This window comes from Macrobrachium nipponense, chromosome 3 (assembly GCF_015104395.2).
Source record: "Macrobrachium nipponense isolate FS-2020 chromosome 3, ASM1510439v2, whole genome shotgun sequence".
In the NCBI taxonomy this organism is placed as follows: Eukaryota; Metazoa; Arthropoda; class Malacostraca; order Decapoda; family Palaemonidae; genus Macrobrachium; species Macrobrachium nipponense.
The window spans coordinates 123,089,448-123,106,727 of record NC_087202.1 but is presented as its reverse complement, the minus strand read 5'-3'; the positions used below and the strand labels follow the sequence as shown (position 1 = coordinate 123,106,727).

Here is a 17,280-nt window from a genome sequence, read left to right as displayed (position 1 = left end):
CAGTTTGCGTCTAGTCTAAGATGAAGGTATGAAAGTAGAATGAATGGGATGACTGGTCTTTTTCTTTACTACTTTCTTCCTACTCCTTTAACTACGGGCCAATATGAAGGAGAGTACCGTCATGTGCTGGAACGGACTAGATGCAGGTGAGATGGTCAGCCCATACTGTGAAGCTATCTTAGCTGATGATATACTTTTCAGTAGCAACACACCCCTCTGGATAATAAGGAAAGAGGGGTGAAGGTCGATCCAGTCGCAAGGGACAAGAGTAAACAGTAGAATGGTATCTACACCCAGTGGGAGGAAACCAATAGATCCGCTTATATCTTTGGTCCTAGGTTCATTGTCCATTCTCTAGAATTTCCCTATATATTCGGAAATGGATAAGGTGGCAAACTTCCAGTCAGTTGTAGAGACTTACCTCCCTCCAATAGTAAGTCTATCCTAATGTTAAGACCGAAGGTTTGTTTCGTGTATGAACAAATACCAAATTTGTAACTAATTTGTATTTTTCATAACTAACAAACCTGAGTCTTAACAGTTAAAGGCCCACCCTCGAACCACCCCTCTAGCAGTCTAAACTGGGTTAGAAATATAACTGATGGGTCACAGGTAGCCGTGGGCATTCTGGGTATACATGCCCCGTGACCTGGTATAGATGCCATTAGTCCCTGGATCTCACAAGTGTAATTTTAATTCTACCGGTTTCCAGCTTGGCGCTAGTAAATCCTAATGTTAAGACCTCAGGTTTGTTAGTTATGAAAAATACAAATTAGTTACAAATTTGGTATTTTTCTTTGTTTCTGTCAGTGTGCATATATATTGTTACTGTGGCACTATATTGACATTGATGGTTGAAGATTATTCTATTTATCGGTCGGTTACAAATGTCTTTGTTTACCGTAGGAGCTGTAAGTGATATCATTTTGGGGGTGTGGTCATTTTCTTCACTAGCACATGACCCTTCAATTTTCCGTTCTTCATGGGAGAGGAGGACTTCCTGTGCTATCTATTCCTCTCCTTAGGTTGGGTTGGTTGGGGAAAATCAGTTACTTCCAGCTGCTAAGTGTTTAAGTTCTTTGACTATTTCAAGCATGATACAAGGGTGGTTTCTCATAACCTGTCTAAAGTATCATGATGGCCTTATAATGTTACATTACTGAACCCTGTTCTTTCAGAGGCTTGTCTGCTGCTGTGTGCACGCCTGGTAGCACCTGCACCTGTTAATGTAGATCTTTAAGCAGTTCAACCTTGGCTGCTCTGGGGAAGGTCTAGGTTTGTGGAAAATGGTTCAGATCATTTGCGATCAGTTCCAGGGTCTAGGTTTAGTGGTACAACACTGGGATTAGTAGCTTTCCAGCATACTGTCCCAGTATGCCAAGAACACTCACCAGGTGGGCTGATATGTTTCTCCAGTCATTTTGAAGATCCTTTTTAGTCTTCAGGGATCTGTTAGGATATGATAGTCTTACATATTCATAGACTGTGCAAGCATAGTTGGAAAGGCACATATGGAAGATTGTTGGGATCATTTGTAGACAGTGACAACAGCACTTTCACTGAACTGGAGCTTGGTAACAGAATGAACCCTAGATATCACTTTAGCAATCTGATGTAACTCACATTATTAAACGATTCTTGCGGAAGCCGATGATGAAATTCTGGCCACTGCTGTTGACCTTAAGTCCACCCAAGAGGCTGTCTAGAAGACATAAGAAGCCTTAGACTCCAATGCAGCAACTTTGTGAAACATAAGTGAGTGGGTGTCACTACATCCCAACCTGATCCAAAGTCAGCCCAGGCTTCAACCGAACAAAATCCGGATTAATCTGCCTACCCAGAAGAGGTACTACTGGAGTGGTATAATATCTTCTATGATGAGGAAGAGGAGCTGGGAGAAACCTGAATAATCTGTTTGACAACAGAGAGTTATCCTGACCCAAAATCCACGAATTCACATGATGAAGGACTGAGTCTGCATGGCCGGAGAAGTGCAACTCAAAAGAAGTTTTTGAGTCCATCTTCGGACCCAAAACGGCTTCTATACCTGTAGGAGTGAACGCAGGAGTCTCATCCCTCTTAGAAAGATTTTTGAACTGACGAATCAGATCAAACACCTCCTCATAAGAAGAAAGAAATTCTTAGTTCTCTAAATCTTCTACCTCCTGTGTGGAATGAACACCTGAAGTGGAGGGTAGAGAAAGATCTTGAGCACTTGCTCTAGAAACAAGAATCTTTGTTGCGCGATGGATGAGTCATCCCACTGTGCTGATTAACAGTTCTTGTAGGACTGGCCCAAAGAATTAGATTTTTTATGCAGTAGGAAATAATTGGTTACTTAGCAATGAGACCGATAGCATATTGTGGGATCCAAACCACGTTACATTGAGAAATGAATTTCTGATCATCAGAAATAAATTCCTCTGGTTCCCCATTGGCAGCAGCAGGGAGCGAACTCGGGCTAACAGATTGATAGGCGAGTACGCAACCACTTGTCCAATGAGGAACTGCTGTGTGTCTGAAGTACTTGCTTAGGCAGTACCTTTTCTAAATTGGAACGATGCAGAGAAGATTAGCATGGTCCCTGCACAAGGACGACATGCAAATCATGAAGCGTTCTACATTTTTGATCGGCACTTTTTTTAACCCTCGGCACCTGGTTTTTCTTAGAAAACACTGTTGTTCTTTCTTTGGCACCAGTTCCCACTGGAACTTCTGGCTCCAGCTTCGAAGTAGTCGGCATCAGTCCCAATTTGCCAGGCACCTACTCTCCGCCCGCAAACTCTTCAGCTGATTCCACTTTTACTCTGAGTTCAAGATGCTTTTCTTACAATCTTTAGTATGGCAGCTCTGATCTTTGTGGACAAGGAGTTTCTGAGGAGTGACTTGTTGAGGAGAGAGAGAGGCATGTGTCTTTGGCATTCCTTCCTGTAGTGCTTCAACGGAACTATCTTCCTTGTCGAAGATTTTGTCTAGTTTATAAATTGTCTTGACTGGAAAAGGGAACCTTGGGTAAGAAGTTGGAGACTTTCTAGAACTTTCCTAGAGTCATTGTTTTGGATTTTCACCCATTGCTGCCCACTGCTGACAAGGATAGTTGGATTGGTTTTAGAATTGTGCTCTTCATCTCTAGAATCTCACAGTTGGGGAACTGTTTTCCTCTTCCTTAACCATAACTTCTGTCACAAGAGTCCTCTTGTGGACTTCAGCCTCGACTTTTAGATTTTCAAGTTCTTTTGTCTTGAAAAAATCACTCGAGGAATGGGGCAACTGTTTTTAGCAACAGCCCGCAGGCTGCTAGCATCCAGTTTTGAGTAGCCCCTTCTAGTACTAGGCTCCTGACGATGAACACCCAGCATCCACTCACTAGCTATTGTGGCTTGTGACTGACCTGTGGATGACTATGCTGTACCACAGGATTTTGTGGCTCTTATGAACCCTTTCAAGTTCTTTACATTCTCCTGATATTATTTTCTGCTACTTACAGTTCCGCATAAGTCAGTAGATCTGTACAAGGTGTCATCGAGTCTACGGGATATCCACGCGTGTGTACGGCTATCAAGAGTACAGGTATTCTCCTACTTACGATGAGGTTAGTTTCCGAAAATCCCATCTTAAGTTGAGAAAATCGTATCTTGGATATAGCCTAGCCTACACTAAGTTAATCAGTACCATATAGGGTAGGCTATATACACACATATGGAAAATTACCCTACACTACACAGTATACCTACACATATACGGTATAGTAATTATTAATATCAGCTAATTCGGGTGTTTCAATGCAGATTAACTTATGATAATTAAGTATAAAAAGAAATTTAATAATAAGAACAAGGATCAGACTGTAGTGTAAAGGGCACTCACCAAGATTCAGTCCATTGTCGGCATACGTGATTGGTGTCAGGCTGTTCATGGCTACTATAACTAAAGATCGGAAGAGGAGGATGATGATAAAGCAGCAGGATCATCAATTCGCTCTTCTTCAGATAGAGTTTCTTCTTCTGTTAGTTTAGGCATCTCAAGGAAACAACTGTTCCGAGACGTACAGTATCGAGTCTCAAGTAGGGGGGTAGGGATTGGGGAAGCTGAAGGCACTGGAGTCGTTCTCTTGAAGAAATAATCCATTGTAGGTTGCACAGTGCGTTTTTTTCGTTCTTCATAAATTAATCGGTAACATGCAACATTGTCTTGATGAGCCCTCTGAACTTTGGCAAAACCGTCTTGTCCCCATCCATTTCACTTAAAAGTTTCAGTCCTTGATCAAATAAAGCAAACACCTCTGCCAGTTTTTTAGTTGTAAACGTTCGCTCCGGCTCTTCTTTTATTTCTTCTTCCTCTTCTGCTTATTTTTCTCTTCTGTTAGCTCTACATCTTGCATATCTATAAGTTCTTGGATATCTTCCTCGTCAATTTCTAAATCTAAACTTTTCCCAAGTATCAAGATCTTTTTATTGATTTCCACTTCTTCATTCTGATCGAAACCTTTAAACGAGTTCACGTACACTTTCAGCAGATTTTTCCAGACCCAATTCATACACACTTTCTTTACCTCCTTCCACGCCCTTCCAATGTTCATAATGGAGTTAAGAACACTAAATTCTTTCCAGAAATTTCTGAGATCTTTCTCCTCGTTATCCGTAGCCTGAACAGCCTGCGCAAACGTGTTCCAAAGATAATACGCATTGAACGTAGCCACAGCACCCTGATCCAGGGGTTGTATGAGAGAAGTGTTTGGTGGCAGAAACACAACTTTTACATTCTCGTTAATATCTCCGATGTGCTGAGGGTGGCCTGGAGCATTGTCGAGAATCAAGAATTTTGAAGGGGATGTTATTTTTCCTACAATGATCTTTCACTTCCGGAATGATGCAATGAACGAACCAGTCCTCGAACAGCATTGCAGTCATCCAAGCTTTTTTATTATGACGGTAATGCACAGGAAGTGTATGCTTGTCGATGCTTTTTAAAGCCTTGGATTTTCTGAGTGATAAATCATAAAGGGCTTAAGTTTTATACCCAGCCACATTTCCCCACAAGCAGAAGAGTCAATCGATCCTTGTATGCCTTAAACCCGGGCATCGCCGTTACTTCTTTGTGGATGTAGGACCGTTGTGGCATAAGTTTCTAATAAAGTCTGGTTTCATCAACATTAAAGATTTGCTCTGGCAAGTACCCTTCATTAACAACAATCTCGTGTAAAACATCCTTAAACTTAGCGGCTCCATTGGCATCAGCGCTTGCTGCTTCACTGCTAATTTTCACACTGTGAAAATTATGGCGGTTCTTGAAACGCGAAACCATCCAGCACTTGCTGCAAAACTTTTGTTGTGGTTTTCATCATCTTCTTCTTAATCAGTTCTTCAAAAGCATGCGTGCCTTTGTCTGAATAGTTAAGAGGGTGATGGCATACGCTTTTGTATTGGTCCTCCATCCCCGTGACCATTACTGCTCCATTTCTTTCAAAGGCCCTATCCTCTTCTTTGATATAACCGTTGAATGAACTGAAGCTGATGCCTTTACAGCATCCATTACAAGTTTCTTGTCCTTGAGGATGGCGGATACCGTCTATTGTGATAAACGTTCGTCACGTGCGATAACCATGACTGCCTTTCCCGCTTCACGCTGGTTTATTATCTTCAGTTTTTCTGCTCCAAAGTGATGGATTGCCTCCTTTTTTTATTTATTATTTTATTTTATTCATTTATTTATTTATTTATTTATTTATTTATTTTTTTTTTTTTTTTTTGCACTACCAGCAGGAGACCTATTTGGTGTTGGCAGACACAGTTTTTTGTTTTAATTTTCGGTACTTGAAAAAACTCACAAAAAACACACACAAACACTGACCTAATCTTACTTGGTTCAGAGCGAGAGCAAGTGAGGTCGAACTCGTTGGATGCCGCTGTACCTACGCCAGCCTCTCGCTCTTGGGCCACATATCGTACAGCGTAGTACGCTGCTGCCAGCACTCGCTGTGTGTGAATTTAAAAATACGTACAGGCGGTCCCCGGGTTACAACGGGTCCGGCTTACGACGTTCGAGGTTACGACGCTTTTTCTATTTCATTGAAAAATCCGCCCTGGGTTACGACGCTGACGCTTCCCTCCGACGCTCCGAGTTTAAAACGACTTTTCTTTTAAAAAACGCATACTATGATAAGAATCCTTTATAGTTTAGCACAGTTTCTCTCATCTCTCTCTCTACTCTCTCTCTCTCTCTCTCTTCTCTCTCCCTCTCTCTCTCTCTCTCTCTCTCTCTTTGTATTTTCCGACAAAAATAATCACTAATTAGTGTATTTTGATGTTTATTTCATGACTAAATACATTTTTATAATACAAAAATGATTTACTAATTTTCAAATATTAATTTTGATTAATACTGTATTAGTAAGTTTAATAAGTTGAAATGATATCACATAATAAAAATAATAATTCTCTCTCTCTCTCTCTCTCTCTCTCTCTCTCTCTCTCTCTCTCTCTCTCTCTCTCTCTCTCTCTCTCTCTCTCTCTCTCTCTCTCTTTACTACAAAGATGTATGTTTTTTTGTATGATAAACATAAAGATTTATTATTTTCAAATATAATATTAATTTATACAGCAATAATATCAATTCATAAAGAAAATACCTTAGTGAATTAGTAAGATTTTAGCTTATATTTAAAAAATTATGGAAGAATGAAGGAAATCCCAGTCTTCTTCAAGTAAATTCCAGTAACCTTTTCTCGAGATCCGGTACTAAAACTGTCAGATATATCAAGTTCTGTGACAGCCAGGAGGGGGGGAAGAGCTGCAGTGTTGCAATCATGTGGTCCTGAAATTTCCCCCTCTCTCTCTCTCTCTCTCTCTCTCTCTCTCTCTCTCTACTCTCTCTCTTCTCTCTCTCTCTCTCTCTCTTCTCTGAGGTAATGCAAGATATGAGAAAAGACACAAGAATTTTTGCTCAACATGTCTACCATGGATAGACAATGTTATTAAATCAAGATTGAATGTACAAATAGTTGAGGATGAAAGAAGAAGAAGAAGAGGAAGAAGAAGAAGAAGAAGAAGAAGAAGAAGAAGAAGAAGAAGAGGAAACGTAAGAGAAGTAAACAAAACTGAAAATGACAGAAAAAGATAAGGAAAACAAAGAACAAGATAAAAGTATGGATGCAGAGATACTTCATTGATACTACATATGAGGCTATAAAGCAGCATACCTACGAAGAAATAATTACGATATGACAGCACAAAGAAAATGCCGAAGAGGCTCTACCCAGATCTACACAATGACGGGAAAGAGGAAAATATACAAAAAAGACAAAGTCTGCAACCTTTTGAAAAGAGGGAATTGCAGATATGGAGAAAAATGTTACTACAAACATCCTAAGGTATGTCACAACCTAGGAAATATATGGTAAATGTGTATACTTAGATGGATATGAGGATGATTGCAGAGATCTACATCCAAAAATATGCAAAAACCTAAAAGAAGGAAAAGGATGTAAGTTCGACAAAAAATGTAAATATATGCACCCTGTAGCCATGAAAAAATAATCAAATAAATAACCAATCAAGCAATAAAATCCAAAATAAGAAAGAAACAAATAAAGAGAGGAATGAAGAATATCAGGTAAAAGAAAAAAGCAAGCCATCAACGAAGATATGCAGAGGTACCAGCAAAAAATTTCAATGCATCAGCTCCAAGATTCTACTCAAGAGATAATAAAAACTGTTTTTATTATTGCAAGGGATATTGCAGATATGATAAAATTGCAGATTCAGACACAAAATGAATATTATTGATGAAGAGAACAAAATATTCTGGAAAAGTTGGATTTTTTAATGTCAGAATTTCTGGAAATGAAAAAAAGAACAAACATACCAGAACAGGAAGAGACATGGGAAAATCCTTATTATTACCAATATTAAATGAAGGACCTAAACGCAAAAAACCATCATAGTGATGAATGCGCAGGGTTTAGTTACGAGTAACTCAAAAAGAAAAAATAGAGTACTTTAGAAGAACAATAACCCAAATTTGAAAAGAAATAGATATAATGAATATAAGTGAAACCTGGTATCCCAGAGACTGGGAATGATGATCAAATAAAAGGGTTTCAAACTTATAGATCAGATAGAAAAAAATAGGAATCAAGGGGGAACCGCAATATATGGGAAAGACAAAAAACAAGGAAAAATATATGAGAAATATAGTAAACTCAGAATGTGAACTAATAGCGGTAGAATTTGATCTGAAAAATTAATGAACATAGTAATATATAGACCCTCCTAATACTAAAGAGTTTGACTTAATAATAGAAAAAATTGGATGATATGTAGAAATCACAAGGACTGGACTATTCTCCTATCTGGAGACTTCAACTTTCCTTTCGTAGACTGGAAAGAACGAATAGAAGATTGTGGATGTACTTATACATATAAAAAGTGAGTAATAGTAGTGCAGAAGATAAGAGGCAATTCGAAAAGCTATTAGATATGCTACTAGATACAACATTCAACAAATAAATCACCTGCCAACAAGAAAGGAAATACTTTAGACCTAGTATTTGTGAACGAGATGAATTATGTTAAAGAAATAATAGTTTATAATGCGAGTATTTCAGACCATAATGTCATAGAATTAACAGTCCATTCCAAAGCAAGTGAAAACAGAGATAAGCAAGAAATGAAAAAGTGGGAAGGATATGGAAAATACAACTTCTACAGTAAAAATATAAAATGGTCAGAAATAAATGAAGAATTAAACAAAGATTGGGATATATTTTCGTAAGTGATGACATAAAGGTAAATACGGAGATATTATATAAAATATTAGAGAAAATAGTGGATAAATATATACCGAAGAAGAAAAGTAAACATCAGTCATGCATACAAGAGACAGAAGGATCTTGTTCCAGAAAATCAGAAAGTGGAAGAAAGGTCTAGCAAAAAAAAATGCATGGAAAGTTATAGAACTAAAAAGTAAGATAGAAAAGCCGAACAAAAGATTATACAATCAAAAGAAAATGAAAAACGGGACTTGGAAGAAAAAACCCTATTAAATATCAAGCAAAACAAAATCCCAAACTATTATACTCATATGCGAAGAAGATGAATAAAAGAAGAATAGAAATAGGCCCTCTAAGAATTGAAGGGAGATTAACGAATGAAAAAAAGGAAATTTGCAACATACTGGCAGAACGATATAAGAGAGAATTCACCCCTAGAATAGATAAGAAGATAATGATATAGAAGTAAGGGATGAAAATAGTGAATATTTAGCTGACATAGATATTAATGAAGCTGATATGTGCAGGCTATTAATGAAATTAAAAATGGAGCTGCTGTAGGGCCTGATGGAATTCCTGCTATTTTGTTAAAGAAAGTAGTTCATTCTATCGCAAAGCCACTTGCAATATTATTAAGACAAAGTGTAGATACAGGCAAGATTTATGATGAGCACAAATTAGCATATATTACCCCTACTTTCAAAAGTGGATCAAGACTAGAGGCAAGTAATTATAGGCCTGTGAGTCTAACATCACATATTATGAAAGTGTATGAAAGGGTAATGAAGAAAAATATGAAAACATTTAATAAAAAATAATTTGTTTAATAAAGGACAACATGGTTTCGTACCCGGAAAAAGTACACAAACCCAACTGTTAGTCCACCGTGACATATTCAAATATGAAAGCGGAAATGAAACAGATGTGGTTTATTTAGACTTTGCAAAAGCTTTTGATAAAGTAGACCATAATATATTAGCGAAGAAAATTAGAAAAACACAATATCGTGGATAAAGTAGGAAGATGGTTAAAAGAATTTTTACACAACAGAAAACAGATAGTTATTGCAAACGACGAGAATCGGATGAAGCCAAGGTAATATCCGGTGTGCCGCAAGGTACGGTGTTAGCTGCAATACTGTTTGTTATTATGATTGAAGACATAGACAAAATGTGTTAAGGATTCGGTAGTGAGTAGTTTCGCAGATGACACAAGAATAAGTAGAGAAATTACTTGTGATGAAGATAGGAACGCTCTACAAAGAGGCCTTAACAAAGTATATGATTGGGCAGAGGTAAATAGGATGGTATTTAACTCTGATAAATTGAATCAATAAATTATGGAGACAGAGAAAGAAAGCTATATGCATATAAGGGACCTAATAATGAGACAATCACAAATAAGGAAGCAGTTAAAGACCTTGGTGTGATGATGAATAGGAACATGTTATGCAATGATCAAATAGCAACTCTGTTGGCAAAATGTAAAGCAAAAATGGTAATGTTGTTAAGGCACTTCAAAACAAGAAAAGCTGAACACATGATTATGCTTTATAAAACATATGTTCGTAGTCCACTTGAATATTGCAATATGATATGGTACCCACACTACCAAAAGGATATTGCACAAATAGAGAGTGTACAAAGGTCCTTTACAGCTAGAATAGAAGAAGTTAAAGACCTTGACTACTGGGAAAGACTACAATTCTTAAAATTATATAGTCTAGAAAGGAGAAGAGAACGCTACATGATAATTCAGGCATGGAAACAGATAGAAGGAATAGCAGAAAATATCATGGAACTAAAAATATCAGAAAGAGCAAGCAGAGGTAGATTAATAGTGCCCAAAACTATACCAGGAAAAATAAGGAAAGCACACAGGACATTAATCCACTACGCACCAGCATCGATAATGCAGCGTCTATTCAATGCGTTGCCAGCTCATCTGAGGAATATATCAGGAGTGAGCGTAGATGTGTTTAAGAATAAGCTCGACAATATCTAAACTGCATCCCAGACCATCCAAGATTGGAAGATGCAAAATATACCGGAAGATGTACTAGCAACTCTCTGGTAGACATTAGAGGTGCCTCACACTGAGGGACCTGGGGCAACCCGAACAAGATGTAAGGTCTGTAAGGTAAGGTACTGAGACTCGAGATTTTTTATGTACTTGTACTATTTGTTTTTAATACTTTCATATAATAATAATAATAATAATAATAATAACTGTAATTACAAAATTCATATGTGATATTATTTTAAAGAAATACAATACGTACTAATCTATCCAGGTCACTTTTAATTAAGGTTAACTCTCTCTCTCTCTCTCTCTCTCTCTCTCTCTCTCTCTCTCTGCTTCTCTCTCTCTCTCTCTCTCGCCACACAAGATAATAATGTGTCATAGTGGTAACTCCCTCCCTCTCTTTCGCTGGAAGCGTTATAAGTATTTTTGAGAGAACAGAGAGAGAGATAAACTCTCTCTCTCTCTTCTCTCTCTCCTCTCTCTCTCTCTCTCTCTCTCTCTCTCTCTCTCTCTCTCTCTCTTTTACCGAGATGAAAGAATTTTTATGGTACTAGTATGTAAAATGTTTATTGATAATTTCAGTTATTTAATAATAATAATAATAATAAAACTTTAATTACAAAATTCATAATGGTCATATTTTAAAGAGATGAAAATGACCTTTCCATTTCACTTGTAAGGATAATTCCTCTTTCTTACTGAAGATGAGAGAATTTTTATGGTAGATGCACGTGTTTATTATAATAAATAATAAAATATAATAATAATAATAATCAATAATAATAATAGAAGTAGTAATAACAATAATACGATAACTAATTTCAAAAGAAAAATTCTTCCCTTTGTCTTTTCTGTATCAATTCGACTCCAGTGACACTCGGAGCTTAACAATGCCATACAAAGGTCAACGAATTTAATGGTTTTATGTAATCTCTCTCTCTCTCTCTCTCTCTCTCTCTCTCTCTCTCTCTCTCTCTCTCTCTCTCTCTCTCTCTCCCACAAGATACTTGTCATACATTTGGTGTTTCTATTTCTTCCTTTTATCTCTCTCGCTCTCAGCAAAAGAATTGATAGACAGACAAACATAATTGCACAGTCCTCTCTTTCTTTCTTCTCTGGAGAAATATATGTATTTATGGGAGGGGGAAAAAGTTGCCTACAGACGTTCATTTCAATCTATTGAAACTGTAAGGAGTTATTTCTTCTCTCTCTCTCTCTCTCTATTTTTCTCCTACGTATCGCTCTCTCCTCCTTTCTCTCCCTCCTCGTCAAACCCTCTCTACTCCCCCTCCTTCTCTCTCTCTCTTCTCGACTCCCTCCCTCTCAATCTCTCTCTCTCTCTCTCTCTCTCTCTCTCTCTCCTCCTTCCGTGTATTTTAATGAAAATATACAGTAATTTGTGAATACACAGTGTTGCACATGAAAAAAGTAAATTAGTGATAATTTTAAGAGATACGGCCCTAAGAAAAATTGCAAATTAGAGAAATTTTCCGTGGACATGTTTTCAAGAACGTCGTTCCGGCTTACGACGATTTTCAGGTTACGACGCGTCTTAAGAACGGAACCCCCGTAGTAACCCGGGGACTGCCTGTATTTTCATTGTTATTTTTTTTTTTCAGTATTAATTGCTAACCCCATCGTAACATCGGATTATCGTAAAACGGATTATTGTAACTCGAACACTACCTGTACACATAGTCAGCAGCTGGTCCACATGGATGTCTGCAAGATCACACGGTTGTCTTAATTCAAGAATAGAGACGATCTAGAAGGCCTGTCTTCCGAGACAGGGTTTCTCAGTTTGGGGACCTGTGCATTTAGCTCTTAAGGCACTAGGTCTTCATGTGAGCGAATCCTTGCTTCTCTTCATTCAACTTCTTTTTCTGGACTTAATATCAGTCTTTGCTTAGAATGACTGTCTCGACCAATGTATTTTGATTACAACTGGGATAGGGAAATACAGTTGGGCATCGTTGTCTTTTTCCCCCTAGTGCTGTATTAAGTTGTTGTGGCTAGATTAACAAGTAAGGTAAAATATAACTAGCAGATGGTTTCAAAAATACAAATTAGTTAGCAATTTGGTATTTCTTTTATTCCATAATAAAAACTAATAATCAATATCATCCATTGTAACAAGCATATTTTAGCTATGAACATCAATACCACTTGACCAGCAATTCAGTCCAACAATATGTCTGTACACTGAACTTGGTATCTTGCCTATAAACACCAGGGACTTCAGTACATTGACATCAAACATTTGAACACAAGCCTTCTCAAAATTGAAAATAATAAATTCATAGTAGGGGGAGAAGTTCCACACCTGTAACAAAAAAAGAAAAAAAAAATTGAAAAAAACAAACTTTAACAAAATAGTAATCTTTCAAAAAAATAAAATAAGGAAAATAATTTACTTTAAAAAAAAGATTGATATGGGCAGTCCCTGATTAATGGCAATCCGGTTTTATGGCGCTTTAAGATCAGCAATCTTCGGCGCTGTAACGTTCCTAGTTCCGGTTATCGGGGCAATTAGATGCCAATAATAGAGTATGGTGCCATAACATACCTAAAGGAGGTGCCATTAACCGGATATCAGCGCCGAAATTCGTCAAGTTTTGCTTAATGGCAGGTTTCACTTATCAGCACCCTGTTGAGAACTTAACCCCTGCCGATAACCAGGGAATACCTGTATGAAACTTTTCCATATAAACCTGTTTACAAACCCATTTAACTTTTCCCAACAAACCCATTTTCTTACTAAAACAAACCCACACTACCACAAAGTTGGACCTGCAATGGTGGCTGTACATACATAAACCCAGACCTAGTCTTCTACTTTACACCTCAAATCTTGGTTGAGGAGCCCACGGGGAAACCGGGAAGTTTCCGGGTCGTTTTCCCGGGATGATGGAACCTTCTCACATATGTTGAGGAGCTGTAGGCATTTCTCTTGGGGCTTCAGTGCTTCTTGACCTTACTTTACACCTGGACTGCAGTAGTTCTCTCTAGATAAGACATCTAGCTAGTGCATATACTTAGAGATGAAAGGCTTGCTTCCTCTCATTTTCTCTCCAAGTAAGAGAACCTCTACTGTGAACAGATTGGTTTCAATTTCAGTTCAAGCCATCTAAAGTTCTTGGGGATGAACTGAGAGCAGGTTCTTCCCACTGTGTAGATCTTGCATCCCCTGGTCTGGTTGGAACTGTGGAATCCATGGGACAGACCGACTATAATCCTATTTGCGACAAGGAACCTTCGAAGCTGCAGGAAGCTCGTCAGTACATATAAGGTTTTTTCTGCTAGACAAGGCATAAACTATTGTGGTTGCAGACATTGTTCTTCTTGCACTGTCTGCCAGACTAAGTGGGCCACTTTTGAAGTTGGGGTTGCAGTCTCCACTCCTCTTGTGAGACTTCTGTGACCCATTTTTGGAACACCCTTCTGTACCTGAGGAAATCTACAATCTTTTGTACTCTGTCGGTAAAGGGTATCGAACTATGCTTAATTAAGTGTTTAAGCATAGAGGCCTAACTTTTGATGACTTTATCTTGTCTTTGACGCATCCAAGTAAGGGAGGAATCCGGTCTCCTAGAACCCGGATATATTCTGGATGACCAATGAGTCCCTTGTTTGATCTCCTGCATTCCTCTCCTCTACAATCTTACACTGAAGACACCCTTATGAATAGCCTCTGGCTTTGACTGGGATGCACTAGTGAGATCCAAGCCATCGTTTAGAGAAGGTAATTTCACATAAGATTAATTTTTTCCTTGTTTACACTAGGATTTTTAGCCAAAAATGAGGACCCATTCAAGCTCTAGATCTGTTCTTTCTCCCATAGGAAATTATCGGACATTATCGGCTCTGAAGAAGAGAGAACTTTTTGTCCAGCTACAGCTTTCTGATTTTACCTGAACAGGATTGGACTAAGATCATATCCTGAAATGGCTTATATTTGAATGCACAAGGAGAATATTTTGCCTTCTTTTTAACTGAAAGCCAAGACACCAGAGAATCCTCTAGCTCCTTAGCTTTCAGGCTCATTTGCCCTTTACTTCCACTCCACATAGTCCTACTGGAAGTATAATTTTCCTCCACATCTCATTTTCTCATTAAGTGATCCTGATGTAGCTCATCTGACACTCGGTTTGATGGGTGATGGCTGCAGTCTGGCGTTGACCACTGTCTGACACCAGCTTAAAGAGCTTCCAGAGCCAGGAGCTTCTAGCTTGTTTGGCACCCAGCTTACCTAGCTCCCTGCTCGTTTAGTGTCGGTTATAGCCTGGCAACAGCTCTTCCTCTGAGCACCCACTGGCTCCCACAATTGCCTACCAGCCCCAAGCTCCTAGCTCAACTGGTGCCCACGGTTTTGGCGCCAACTACAGCCTAACACCAGATCATTCTCTGAGCGTCCAAAGTGCTCTCCAGTTCTGTAAGAGAATAGGGAAGTCTTTGTCCATTTGGAGTTTTCAGAGGACCATCCTCTACTTATGGCAATATGGCAAGATACATGTCATCCACTTTATTAGAATGTATTGCCCTCATGGACTTTTAACTTGAAACACACTCAGAATTAGTAGAGCAGTTTGCCTACTTTTAAGTGAAGCTAAGGACGTTAGAGTAGCATCTACCTCTCTCTGGAACATATACCCCCATTATTCATGGGAAATTTGCCTATTTGGAGTATTTTTCTATGAGAAATCTCCAAATATGCACTTTTTGTGGTGTAAAACTATTATAAAAACCAGGTATAAAAATTTCTAGTAGGTTTTTCTTGAGTTTTAACTAACAAAATAGGTTGTTTTAAGCATTTTTATAGGGGTTCCAACCATTCACAGGGGGTCTTGTGCGCATCCCCCATGACTACAGGGGGACCGCTGTATTGGTTAGAAATGGTAAGCTTAAGAGAAGGATAGGAAAAGAGCAAGAATGTGGCTATATCACATCCACATCTGTTAAAGCACTTCAATAGACAGCAGTCAAACAGTACAGTGGTACCTCGTTTGTCGAATGTTTCTATGTTGAGCATTCCTTGTATTCGAACGAAATTTTTGAGAAAACTTTGTATAGCTTGTTGAACAAATACTCGTATATACTTCGAACTGGCCGATTATCTTGTTTATACTTGTATTCGACAGCCTACTGTGCCCTACAAGAAAAACTATATTAACATGTTTTTTAATTTCCAATACAGTGGACCTTGGTTTTTGTATGCCTTGGTTTTCATACGATTCAGTTTTTGTAGACTTTCTAACAAATTTGTCCTAGGGGGGGGGGGGGGGGAGAGGGTGCGGTTCACGTGTATCCTCAGATTTCGTACAATTTGAAATGCTCATTCCTGGCCCCACCACATGACTAGGGCCTGTGCCGAGCTCCCAAACAAAGCATCCCATGTTCTTTCGTGACCCATTATGCTTTTGTGTTAATTTATTTTGTGCTTTTTTATTCAAGTGCAACTGCTAAATAAGCCATCATGGGGCCGAAGAAAGTTCCAAGTGTCAGTCCTTCTGTAAAAATGGCGAGAAATACTATAGGATTTAAGAAACAAGTTGTAGCAAAGTGTTGGAGGATGTTGCACGCCAAACTCGGCGGAAAATGCCTACGACAAGATCTGCTGTTAGGGAATTTAAGGCTAACAGAGGTTGGCTGGAAAAAATCAGAAGTGAATTGGAACACATAATGTGCCTACTTCAGTGATTAAGGACATGTTTGCAAAGTGGAATGATGTAAGAAAATTTTTTGGAGAATTATCATCCCAACAAATGTAATCTGTCCCCCCAACATGTGTAATGACAGGTACGTGTTTAACTTTAGGCAAATTTTAAAGAAATGTTAGAAACAAATGACTCTGGACAGTTTTGTTGTGCAACAGGGGTCTAGTGACTCAAGCGCTAGTGCCAGTAAAAAATGAAGATGGGAAGTAACCCTAGATAGGTCCTTGATAACTGAAGGCCTTCTGGAGGGGGGATTCCCTTTCCAAACAATAATCCTCCTCCCTCTACCCTTCTCTCCCTCTTCCATACGCTAACAAGTGTCTTTCATAAAGGTAAGAGTGATGTTGAATGTTCATTTATTCATTTCTTTAGTCATTTATATTTATTTCTCATTGTTTTCTGTATGTAAAACTGTGTTTATTCCCTATAAAATGTATTTTTGGTAATATGTTTGGGTGCCTGGAATGCATTAATTGTATTTACATTATTCCTTATGGGAATTATTGTTTCGGATTTTGTACGTTTCAGACTTCGTCAAATGTTCTGGAACAGATTATGTACGAAAACTGAGGTTCCACTGTATATACTTTAATGATAACCATATTTGACAAAATAAATGACAATAAAGCATTTCAATATAAAATTTAACGTAAAAGATGTACAAAATCGTACGTCACCATGGTGATGTTACAAGCAGCTGACTTGAGACTGAATGAAGGAGCGTTGGTATGTAGAGGAGAGAAGAGAGAGTTCATAAAAAAGGGAATTTCA

General features: G+C 38.3%; 1 protein-coding gene and 1 non-coding gene across 2 annotated transcripts in view; both read left to right on the top strand.

The window, feature by feature from the left end:
- LOC135222021 (cell division cycle protein 20 homolog) overlaps window positions 1-17,280 on the top strand; it is a 225,595-nt gene that overhangs the window by 176,744 nt on the left and 31,571 nt on the right.
- LOC135222569 (U6 spliceosomal RNA) lies at window positions 2,524-2,628 on the top strand. Its single transcript, XR_010316290.1, has one exon. It is a non-coding gene; the product is annotated as a U6 spliceosomal RNA (small nuclear RNA).